This window comes from Anthonomus grandis, chromosome 1, assembly GCF_022605725.1.
Source record: "Anthonomus grandis grandis chromosome 1, icAntGran1.3, whole genome shotgun sequence".
NCBI classification, from domain to species: Eukaryota; Metazoa; Arthropoda; class Insecta; order Coleoptera; family Curculionidae; genus Anthonomus; species Anthonomus grandis.
Genome location: NC_065546.1, coordinates 5,441,321 through 5,454,447, shown reverse-complemented (window position 1 = coordinate 5,454,447; position 13,127 = coordinate 5,441,321). Strand labels below are relative to the sequence as shown.

General features: G+C 33.3%; 1 long non-coding RNA gene across 1 annotated transcript; it reads left to right on the top strand.

Moving 5' to 3' along the window:
* The first annotated feature begins 7,317 nt into the window (after positions 1–7,317).
* On the top strand, positions 7,318–9,416 carry LOC126741336 (uncharacterized). The gene is made up of 3 exons (XR_007662168.1): positions 7,318–7,410; positions 8,660–8,819; positions 8,896–9,416. It is a non-coding gene; the product is annotated as an uncharacterized LOC126741336 (long non-coding RNA).
* The last annotated feature ends 3,711 nt before the right edge of the window (positions 9,417–13,127 follow it).

Below are 13,127 nucleotides of genomic sequence, written 5' to 3'. Positions count from 1 at the left end.
ACTCTTTGCCAGCTTTGTGGCATACAAAAAGCAAAGAGTACAGCAACAGGATTAAGAAAAATGAACAATATGATGAATTGTTGCAGAAATATAAAGAGAAATACCCAGAAGCTGATAAAAAACAATTAATCAGTAAACTAAATTCACTACGAACTAACTTTAGGAAAGACCTGAAAAAAATAAATGATTCAGCAAATAGTGGAGTAGGTATCAATGACGTAGTGGAACCCACATTGTGGTATTTTAATGAAATGAAGTTTCTAATCGGTATTGAAGAACCATGTAGATCCCAAAACACCATGGAAAATGAGGACATTGAGGGCCCGAATGTAGAAAATAATACCAATAAATCAGCAAGAATAGAAGAAAAAACAGTAAGTACTTAAAATATATATATTTAAATGCTTTTTATGTATTATGCAAATTTATTTTGCCAGGCAACTTGGTCTTCATTATTAAAGTAGTGGCAATAATTATCTCTGACATATTTTGTGTACACAGTTGGATTCCGGGAGTGGGATGTCTGCAATAATGTTGTTGGTGCAGTGACTCTCCATGCGCCTTGAATAATTTTACCCGACTTCTGATCTTCAATATCGACGGTAGTTTTATCAATGTATGTGTTCGATTGTTTTTCTTATAAAATAATTATGTAAATAGCAACACGCTAAAGTAATTATCCGAGCTTTTTCAGGGCTTAGCGCATTAGGTGCGTAGTGTTCTCTACAATACGTCGAGCACGACTTAGGCGGTAATTAAATATCCGTTGTTCTGCAGTTAATCCAGTTTGTGCATAAGGTTTCATAAAAATTTTTGTTAATGCGAAAGCATTATCACCTATGAAAACAAAGGGCAGCGTTTTATCACTATTCTCTTATACAGTAGGTTCTGGAATTTTAAGTTTGTTATCCGATAAGGCTCTGCCAAATGCAGTGGCACTCAAAACACCTCCATCAGATATTCGTCCATTAATTCCAGCATCGACCATTAAAAATTCATAATTTGAATTAACAACGGCCAACAACACGATACTAAAAAATTTCTTATAGTTATAATAGTATGAACCGCTGTGGGGTGGTTGCTTAATGGACACGTGTTTCCCATCTACTGCCCCCAAACAATTCGGAAAATTTCATTGATTTTCAAATCCTCTCGCAACAGCCTTCCATTCTTCTTCTGTCTCTGGAATCTGAAATCAAAAATGAAAAGAAGAGAATTAGACTAGTTGTTTCAAATAGTATAATAAGTTTTCAAAACATTAATGTTTACAGAAAGCAGATGGTCCTCTCAAGAAAAAAAAGAAAAAAGATGATACGACTGGGTTACTAGCTTTAGCTCGCAAGAATTGGAGAAACCAGAGAGTGACTTCGAGAAAGTTGCTGCTGCCTGGGCAATAGAACTAGCAAAAATGAAACCAGACTAACAGTTATTTGCAAAGAAAGATATCAATGACATTTTATTTGAAGGCCAGTTAGGAACTCTTCACAGAGATTCCATACAAATTAATGTAAGTCGTACATCTACTCCCTTCACCTATGTCCCACCAGGCCCGGCAAGCAACGCTTCATCGTATGAATGAGTACTAGTTAAGTTCTATTCGCATGTTGGTTTTAATTGTTTTGACTTATCTTTATATAATCCTTTAGCTTGTAAATTATAGCTGCACAAGTTTCCATAACAATTTCACCTATGGATTGTGGAGATATGGCACTGGTGAATTTTAAATCTTGAAAACTGTTGCCTGTAGCTAAATATCGAAGTGTGATTGACAGTCGCTGACTAGCAGGGATAGCACCTCTCATAGTGGTATTCATTTTTTCTATTTCAGGTGTAACCATTTTTAATAATCCACTAAATGTTGTATAATCCATTCGTAGAAAGTTTTTAAAATCAGCATGTTCACTAACTTTTAATTCCCTTAATAGACATTCATGACTATACTGGTTCCTTTTCTTACATCCATTCTTTCATCCATTTACTTCTAGCCTTTTTTTTTCAAACATGTTGCCAAAACAATGGCAATAGCAGCAACTTTTTTTTTATTCATTTTTCTTACATATCTTACCAACAAAGTGGAAAACAAAACTAATTATTGCGCCATATATTGAATATAGTTGTTGCACAAATATATTGCACTGTTTGCGAACGACTAGCAATATTATTGTGCAATATTTTGCGCAATAATATTGATCGTCTGTAGGCCGCTTTATATTATACCAGTAACCATCGAATCATCTCGAATTCCTCAGAAACTTCGGAGAGTCAGACGATTTTCTCTGAAGTATGGTCGGCGCACGAGCACGAGAAACAGCGCGAAGATCCGAGGCCATTCGATTACTTATAGTCCGGAGGCAAATGGTGACGTACGAGTAATGCTGTAACATTTCGATGTAATAGCTCGGGCATTTATTTAATAATAAGTAAATAGTTTTGGTTGTTAATTTTTATCTTAGGTAACTTTATTCTTATAGGGTCCACTTTAATACATGCATTTATTTATTATGACTGCTGGCGGAGCCCTACCAGAGATTTCGCGGAGTACACTTTGAGTAATGCAGTACTATTCCATAAAATAATACAACAAAAGTTATTACCTTATTTGCTCAATTGAATAACTTTTAGGATGGATATCCACAATATTAATATAAGGCACTAAAATATTATTTTCATTCCTCACCACTACACCGCTTTCTTCAAAAAATTTTTTTCGTATATATTAGTAAGGCAATAATTAACAAAGCATCAGATAATTTAAACTTACCACCAAAAAAATTTAAAGAACACGTCGAAGAAAATCTATTATCTACATATTTAGACTAAAAGTTGTTTGTAAAACACCATGTTTAGGTTCTATTAAAGAATGATTTTTCATATTTGTAATGAGTTTTGTATTTTTTTTTGTTATACATGTCGAGTTAGCAAATAAATTCCAAAGATGAGAAATAGCTAGTTTGCAAAATTCATATGTTATCCAATTCAATTAAAAATTATTTAGATAGGGTAACTCTAGAAATTAGCTTTAATTTTGATTTTACCTAGGTTAGCTGAACAGACGGCTGAAGGGTAGTTGCTTGAAGCAGTCTCTCTCTGGTCGAACTGAATCTCGCCTAGAGTGGCATATGATTACAAGTGTCTGTGACATTTTTTTTGGCTGAATAAAGTCCTGTATTATTATTAAATATCTTTCTTTGAATATTAAAAAGTAAAATATGGTAAAATAAAATGCTATTACCAATTTTTTGACACGAAAACATATCTTATACTCGAAAATCATTAACGATCGATATAAAATGAAGATTTAAATTAGACCTAAAAATATTTCAATCCTTAACTGGACATTTTTCGTTTATATAAAAACCAATTGCAGATCTAATATGAAAATCAACGACGATCACTACAAAACGATGAATCTGATCCGTAGTGAGTATCATGTACTAAGAGCCAGCAACACTCGACCCTACATCATCGGGAATTGTGACATATATATGTCACAATTTCCTAAGCCGGCTCACATAATTATTAATAAAAACTCAGAAGATCGAAGGCCGAATTCAACAGCTACTCATTTGCTGGATTTTTCTTATTCTTTAGCTTAACTTTAAGTGATTTTACAATTTTTTGTTTTAACTTCCAAGTTTTTAAAAAGGCAGGTGAAATATATTAACTCTTACAGCCTATTATTGTATTTATCAGGCAGTCTTAGACAATAATATAACTCTAAAAATATTTTTCAAATTAGAGCAAACATATAACACCCCTTAAGAAGCTATTTATTTATAAATCCTATTATGACTTTGGAGGTATAAAGTATTTTAAATTTTTAGCTTCAAATCTTTTCAAAATTTAAAAACATTTTACATGCATTTTCCATTTAAAATGCATGCAAGTAAATAAGATTTCAATCTACTTAACCTAAATTCACATTTTACCTTTAGCCGATGTGGTACTCCTTGACAATGTCTGTAAAGGTAACGCATACATACAAAGAAAGTAATTTATCAAAACGCGTTTATACATGAATGTGCCTGCAGCAAAACTATTAATAAAATGTTTACCCAATTTTTCAAAAGACGCCGAAAGCTAGTTTTCGGAACATGGGCGAAACCGTTTGCACAACGTGATTACGTTTGGATACGTCGTTGTTTTTGTTGCATTCGCCATCTCCCTCGCCTTCGCTTAGCCCTGTTTTCAGTAATTTAATATTAAGTGGCTCGGATCCGCGTCATCACAAACCCCTACTTCACTCCGGAAGCTGTTGCCTAACGTAAATTAGGAGTTTATGGCTATACGAGCTTTTCAAGGATGGAAAATTCTACCAATAGATTAGGCGACAATAATTTAATATGTATCAAGTAATTATTATTGCTTTCAAACAATCTACTCGGGTTACCAAACTTCAAGTTGGTTTCTCCGTTAAGCTTCAAGATGTTTAATCTGAAGCGCAAAATTCGCGCTAAAGGAAGAGCTTTGCTAAATGGTTTGCCAGGAAATTAATTTGCCTTGCCGGTGGCTACATTATACATCTACATCTACATTGTATGATGCATCCTTAACAATTAAAGTTATCTTAATTGCCAATCAAAGATGAAACGTGTGTGTTATGACATATAATTGCTTTGTACAGGGTGTATTAAATTCGAGGGTGACCATTGGAATCTCGGAAACCGTAAGAGTTACAGGGTCGGTTAAATGGAGGCCAAGTTGCGCCATTTGGAGCTTAATAAAATGATGTTTACAAAATTGTAAAATTCCGGATACTTGTACAAAAATCGTAACCTTCGATTTAAGATAATGAACGCGTGATGAGAAATTTAAAATGAGAGTCATATCATATTAGTGGACCAGAACAGCATCGTCACCAAACTTTTTGGCTAATATGAAAAATATTAATTTTAAGGAAGAACTCGTGCGTTATTTATTTGATGCGTGGATTGCTCAACATGGCGTTCATCATTGCAAACAAAATACTGAATGTTAATAACGACAGTTGTTACAAATACAAAATTATTAACGATGTAGTTGTCTGAACAATGGAAAGACGAAAATAGGGTGTCATGCATGTAGAGTTGACGATAAGCAACTGTTATGCTTTGACACTGATCATTATATTAGGAAACATGTAAAATCAACCATCGGTATATTAATGTAAGCTCGTTGCTGCTTTCTTGCTAGTTTAATGGCTTTACGAGGCAATCTGCCGGCACGATTTGGAGATTTGGGAAAACCGTCGGGTATGTATAAAAACGTACAAAGGATAGGAAAGGACCCATGTCGACTAGGTGAAGGATGACGTGGGAGTGATAAGTTATTCGAAAAAATGGAGAAACAGACTTTTCATGCCTTGATAAGTTGCAATTTCATTTCCGCATTATATAAAAAAGGAAACAATTGTCCCTTTAATATATTACAAGCGTCCACAAATTGCATGATGAGACTAACAGATATAGCTGAATTACCATTATGCTCACAAACAACATTTCCGACAATAGAAGAACTCGTTGCAACATATACAGTTCTCAAAAATAAAAAATATCAACCTCTGCAGATTATAAATATTCACGAAAAATTAAGTTCACCAATACGGATGATATTTTCCGAATAACTACATCACGCTTCAATGATCCTTTCGCCCTGCAAAGAGGAACTCGAACAACACTTGATTCAGACAGCTTACATTTCTTTTATTTGGCGTCATGCTCATCTACCGAATCCAACCACCTTAACACCTGTAGGTCATGGATCGGAGGAAATTGACAGCAGATATAATTACAGGTAGTTTGACGGTAACCAGTTGCCAGCGAAAATAAATCATATCGTATTTGCGAATAATGTCAGGCCAAATAATAATATAGTCGAAATTGCGTTTATTACAGATTCTGCAATTATCATTACTGATTCGGCTAAAGAAAGTCATATGGTAAATGAAAGAGATGCAAGGACGATAACTGCACTACTCAATAGCGAAAATTAGGAGATTGAGTAACGATGATGTGTTAGACTTTTCTCAGGAAAACAATGACAATCAACGCTGATTCTAAATCTTTAGAGCCGGATTTACAATGGCGGAATATTCTGAAATAACTCATGCATGCAACATCACTTCATCCAGCACTACTGGTGCTGTATGAAGTGATACGTACGCTTGCAGTACGAATAATATTCTTGTAAAATTATGTTTCTTTATAACATAATGAATAAAATATTTTTTTTAAGGATAATTCATATTTTATCTTGATGACAAACATTTCATGAAAAAAAACTCTCGTTTGTTTGCTACTTCGAGTATAGCAAACAGCTCCGCTTGGAAAACTGTGGTTTGTTCCCTTAGTGGAAAGGATTCCGATGTGTTCGTTTCTATCCTGTACACTCTGGCTCCGGCCGAATTTGTGCTTCTCATCCATGATCCATCTGTGTACCAGACCTGAAAACCACTTGGCTCTTTAATTTGGTTTGCTGACCATTATTCCCTTGTCAAAATATTGCCTTGAAATCCCTTCTTTAACCTTAGTTTGCCACTTTCTGTAGTGCATCTTAATGTTAGAATTGGTATATTCTTACACATCCTGAGACCAATTGTCATGTCATATGGCCTCGTCCTAAGTGAACATTGCGCCACCCTCCGCTATTCTTCATCCTCTTATGCGCCGCCATGGCCTTCTTCTCAATCCAGACTGGGAGGTCCGGTAGCTCAAGAAGAATATTTAGTGGTGTCGCAGGTGTTGTTCTCATGGCTCCAGTAATTCCCAAGCAGACCAGTCTTTGCAGTCTGGTCATCTTTTGGGCGTTGATGACCTTCAATACGGCTGGCCATTATACCACGAATCCGTACGAGATCCTCGGTCGTATAACTGCAGTATAAAGCCACTGGAAAACGTGGGGTTTTAGACTTCATCTTGTACCTGTTGTTCGCCGCAAGTGCTATATTAGGGCTGTTGCCTTATTTACTGCCTGCTCTACGTTAATTTTAAACGTGAGCTTGCTGTCTAAAGGTATGGTTCCGCTTGTGCAGCGGACGCATGCAGCCACTGCCTGCAGACGCTGCTGCAGCGGTCGCAGGGACTGATATCCGTGCATCCTTATGGCATTGGGTCTACTAGCGCGTCGGTCGCATCGCATCGCATGCGACGGCTGCATCGACTGCCAGGGGGACCAGTCTGGACGCGCTGGTTGAGCAGTTGTTGCGCCTCGCACGTGTTTTTGGGTCTTTTATTTTTTTATTCTCGTGTTTTGCGTAATAAAAATAAAAGATGAATGGTGATTAACACTTCTCCCGTGATGAGGAAATGGCATTGATTGAATTGATGTCATTTTACAAATGTTTGTATGACAGTTCGGATAAGAAATATAAAGATAATCTTGCTAAAGATAATGTGTGGCAAGAAATAGCATCTCGCATTGAGGGTAAAACAGGTATGTATTATATGACTATTTTTTGCTAATAATAAAGCAGATTAAAATTTATTATATAGTGCTTCCGTGAAGTAGCGGATTAATTCATTTAAAATTAAAGTATTTGTTTTTTGGAAAAAGGCTCGCACACGCCGATTCTTATTTTTAGTTTCGCATTTTTTTTGGATAGAATTTTTTTTATATAGGGTGTTTCAAATACAACCTTACTTTCAATATTTTTAAATGGGACACCCTATATATTTGTCTTTTAAATTATCGAGTTGAAGTACAAAGAAACAAAATAAATTGTAACATTAAGTTCTTAAAACTTGATTATCCTGCCAAGGTATTCTTCCTTCGGTCATAAAAAAATCTTTAAATTTGTCCCTTACGGTAAATCTTTCGGCATTGGCAAATCCACCACCTCTTATTAAAGGTACCATATTTCTTCTTTCTTGTCCGTCAGCTATATCTGGTGGCCCTAGCTCTGCAATACGTTTTCTGGTGTCATCAAAATCTTCTCTCAGTAAATTATGGAGGCACACTGTTGCCATTATTAACAAATCTGCAGTGCTTGGCTTAACTGCAAGTGGCGTAAAAAAAACTCTGAACGTTTGGCATAAGAATCCAAAAGCGTTTTCTGACACTCTTCTAGCTCTACTGAGCCTGTAATTAAAAACAGATTTATCAAAAATTTCTCAGGCTTGAATTTTATTGTAGAGTTTCATTATATTTGAATGAAGTCGAAAGGCTTTATCTCGGACAGTGACGTAAGGCAAATTAGTCTGTGTGCCCTGCACAACATTTTCCGGAGGAAAACAAAATCAATTGCATTATATCTGTTTGCCTATGGTAGATTTGGCAAATATTCCACTGTCACCCTCTTTGGCATAAGATCCAATGTCCACCGCTAAAAATTTATATCGAGCGTCAACCAAAGCCAAGAGTACAATTGAAAAGAAGTTCTTATAGTTGAAATATAAAGATCCACTATTTGCTGGAGACACTATACAAACATGCTTTCCGTCAACTGCTCCGACACAGTGGGGAAATTGCTATCTTTCCCAAAATTCTATCGCCTTCTGCTTGCATACATTTTCGTTAAGGGAAGGTAATAAAACAGATACTAATCTTTGACATATCGACGAAAGAACAGCATTAAAAATTCTGGAAATGTGGCAGTGTGAAATCCGGAACCCAAAAGCGAGGGATCTAAAGGTTTCACCAGTAGTCAGGTATCTGAAATAAAAAAGTTGTTTTATTTTTACAGATGGTGATTGCAAAAAGAGATGGAGGTCCATTCGCGATATATGCAAGAGACTAAAAAGGAGTGGCCAATTAGGAACCGGATCATCAGCAGCGGTAAAGCGCAAAAAGTGGCCTCTGTTCGATTGTCTTTCATTTCTTGAAACGGTTTCAGAGGAAAGAAGGTAATAGTTAGTGTTTTTTTCAAACGAAAGTAGCAAATAATTTAAAGTTTCGATAAAAAACTGTTTTTTTTTTCAGTACGATATCCAACATAGATGAAGAGACACAGGAGAGCAATGATGAGGCATTTTCCGATTTAGACCATAATTTGGTAGAAAAGACAGAAAGTACAACTTAGAATATTTTTCTACTGCCTCGCCATCAACTTCTAGTGCGACAAGTACCTACACTCCTGCAAAACTACCTAAGAGAAAAATGACTAATAACATTTCAAAAATACTTGAAGAAAACAAAAAGACCAGAGAGAAAATCGTCGAAACATTTGTGAATAAAACCAATGTTGCCCAAGAAGACGATGTAGATATGTTCTACAGAAGTATTGCGTTTAAGTGTAAAACAGCTTTTCCTGCATTTAATTGCAAAAGCAAAACTTCAACATTTACAAATTTGATTTGCCTCAACAGCAAGAGAGATCTTCACTTAATCTTTCTACAGATTCGAGATAGTATGGATAGTATGGAAGATTCGTGAATAAGAATCAGCCTCACATTTACCTCAATAGCAAGATAGATGCTCATTAAATATGGATAAAGATTCAATATGGCAAGGATCTGATAATGATCACCATGATCAAAACGATCAGTTACGATATTATTTAAATTTATAAGTTAAATTGTATATATTATTTGTCATAATAATATATATTTTATGTTTACCTTAACGTAACACCTAATTTTTCTTCAGCTGTTATCGGTCGTTGAATTATGTTGGTGGGCGCTTTTTCAGTGCCTGATTTAATGGCAGATAAAACAAAGTGAAACTATTGCCCGAGTCTGCTCTCAAGTTTTTAAAAACGCTTGCGTCTTGCGTTTCCACTGCACAAGGTAAACCACTTCCTACTAAGCAGCCAAACACAGCAGCGGTTGCAAGCAGTGGCTGCATGCGTCTGATAAGTCTGATACATAATGAGAGGTTTAAAGCCTGTCAAATGTCAAATTATACCAATGCAAAAGGATATTTACAATGAAATGAGTCACCAAAACGATATTAATGCAAGCATGGTAGACTGCATGCAAGATCGACTCTGCGGACAGATATGCATGCAAGACTTGCATTTTTTGAAATTTCAACGTATAAACTATACATATATGCAAAAGGGCACTTATAATCAAATAAGTTACCATAAAACTTTTATTATGCAACTTTGCATTGCTGCAGCGCAACGTTGCCACTCGGGTGCGCTGTAAGACCGCATTTTGCATGATTTAGACCACTCCCAAAGCGCAATATGAAAATTTCATCCATAATCAAATTGTTCCAAAAAATCTGTCGCCAGGTCCCCTATTAAAACAGGTAAGTACTAACGATAACAAAAATTTAAATATCTAAAAAAAAATATTTATCAGGGACAAATAATTTAGCACTACAGAGAGAAATAAAAATCTAAAAAAACACCTATTTTGCTTTTACTAGCTAGAAAATAAGTACTTTTGGGAAATAAAGGATTTAGTAATGTAAAATCTGTAAACGCAAATTTTTTATTTTGTTGTCGGCGTCTAATGATTAAAAAGGAAATTTTTTTCTTAGTAGGGATTTTATGACCCATCAAAACACTACAGACATAAGTCAAACTTAATAACATTAATTAATCATCTAATATGACGCATTTAGTTTTTAAATAAGTAACATTCACTACCTCTTCAAAGTCAAATTGAAAAACTTGACTGAAGGCCATATTATAAATTAACAATTAATTACTAGCTTTATAATAACTACATATTTATCTCGAAAGTAATTAGCAGTTTTTTCTTCAAATCTCAAAGTGGTAACTACAAATGCTTTTTTAGTCGACGATAACTAATGCTTAAAAACTTCTTGATTAACTTTGCTTTTTTGAGCTTTATTGATCGACCTAAAAATAAGAAAACAACTTTTTTTTGTGAAATATTTCATAACCATCTCTATATGTCTAATGCATGGTCAAACTTTACTTTACAAACCGCAGTGGCGCGAAAAATATTTAAAAATAGTATCATTGTTAAACATAAGGCGTAATAAAATTTATTATATCTGTAAAAAAATTGCAACTCGCTGTGTGGATATCGCCCCATGCTAAAAAAAAAATTTGTTCTATCAAAGAAATATTCATCTAAGCACTAATTTTAAGTCCTATCATTCTAAAATGAGAAAAAGCTTTTTCTAAGTTTTTGTTCTACAATCTGTAGTTTGATTTAAAACTAGAAAGTTTTGTTTTATAGAAGCATATTAGGCTAAGCTTAACCCTAGTCATAAAATTTATATTTTATATTAATATTAATCTAAAAGTGTAAAAGCACATATCACATAATTATATCCTTCTTTAATTGGTATTTAAATATAAAAATAATTGTTCCTAGAGTGACTAAGGTTCATCTATCTGGATATCGAGAAACAAACAGGTAATTTTTTATTTTTAAATCAACCTAAAATGGTAAAACATATTTTTTCCGTTAAGCTTGTAAATAATAAAATACTCATCTCAGCAATGTAAAGTTTTCAATTACATTAAAAAAACATATTTATTTATACATATATTTTATTGGTGCATTAGTCATATTAATTTCAAGCTCTCTAAAAAAATGAGGTTAAAAATCACGCTCAAATTGCTAAAACTAATCTTTTAGGATTAGTTTAATCTCGATGAAATTGCAAAAATCATTCGCTGCGTGCAGAGATCACACATAAATGAAATTGGATTATTAAAATGAAATTGTGTGGGGAATTATGCATTTGGGTAAAAATCAGGTCTCTTGAAATATTCGCGTGCAAACATTCTTTTATTTATTAATTTTTGATCAGTAATTATATTTTATAATAGAAATATAAATTAGCATCAATTTCACTAAGCTAATGATCATTATCTATTAAATAAATAATAATATAATTTAAATACGTCGAAGAATAAATTAATAGTATTAATGGAACGACATATATTAATGTATATAGATAATATCTAATGCTGTCAAGTACACGTTGTTGCAGTTATACATTATAATGACAAATGTTATATTTTGCAGGTTTAAACAGCGAAACCATAATTTAAATTATTTAGTTTAATTAGTGTTTTGTTAAATGGGAATAATAAATTTATATGTCCTGTTAATAATACTATACGATACCAAATATATTGACCAATGGTCGTAAATAATTTGCAGTAGGTACTTTCTTATATTTATATGAAAGTTAAGCTTTAGATTAGAGTAAATTTAATTTTTTTGTAATATAAGATCTTAGAAGGTTCCCAACTTACTTATAACTCTCTTTGACACAAAATATTTAAAAAACATATTGCCTAAAATCCGCTAAACAATAACTTTGAAGATACAACAAAAATAAAAGGACTAACAAGATTAATATAAGAGCAATTCTATAAGCCATTTTAAAACATTTCATTTATTTTATATTTTAAAAATGATAACTAATTACAGGAATACTAATTTGATTTAAAAAAAAATAATTTAATCAGACTCTTATATATGATAGATGAACTAATTAACTGATGAAAACAGATAAGATACAGCAACTTTATAAATCTATTATCTGTATATTAAGAACGGAATTATAATTTAGAAACTGCGACAAATAAAAAAAATCTACACATACAAAGAATAATGCAATCTACTTAAAGCTTTTTACTCATTAATAAAGATATCAAGAATCATAATTTATTAACAGTTTTTCGGCAAAAAAAGCGAGTGAGCTAATCAGAAATCCATTAGAACGAGCGATTACGGCCGTAACTTTTTTAGTTAAAAAAAGATTGTAATGCTCGAATAAAAAATCCCATTAAACTTGTAAACAAGAAATACGAGATAAGCAAATAAAAAAACCATTTACAATAGATTACGAAGATATAAAATATTTTGGCCATTTTTAGATTTTTATTTGATCTCCTCATGTCCTATTTGTAATCAACGTTTTCAACTTTAAAAAAGAATGAAGTTAATAAGGAAATCAGAATAAAAGAAAAATAAATAATGTAAAATATATTTATTCTGCAAAAATAAATCGAATTAATTACCTTCGCGATTATTATAACATCTCCAATATACAAGGTGTTTTTTATATATTGCGATAAAATTCAGGAACGTGTTTTTTGGACAAAAATTCGCAAAAATGTTCCTTTAAGCATAGGTCCTAAACCCTTTAGATTTTGAGCTACAGGTTGGTAAAATTTTAGCAAAAAAATGATTTTTTTTTCGATAACTTAAATACCCCTATAGATATTTATCCAAAGATTGGTATGCAGGGTCTGTGTATCCAGAGCCATT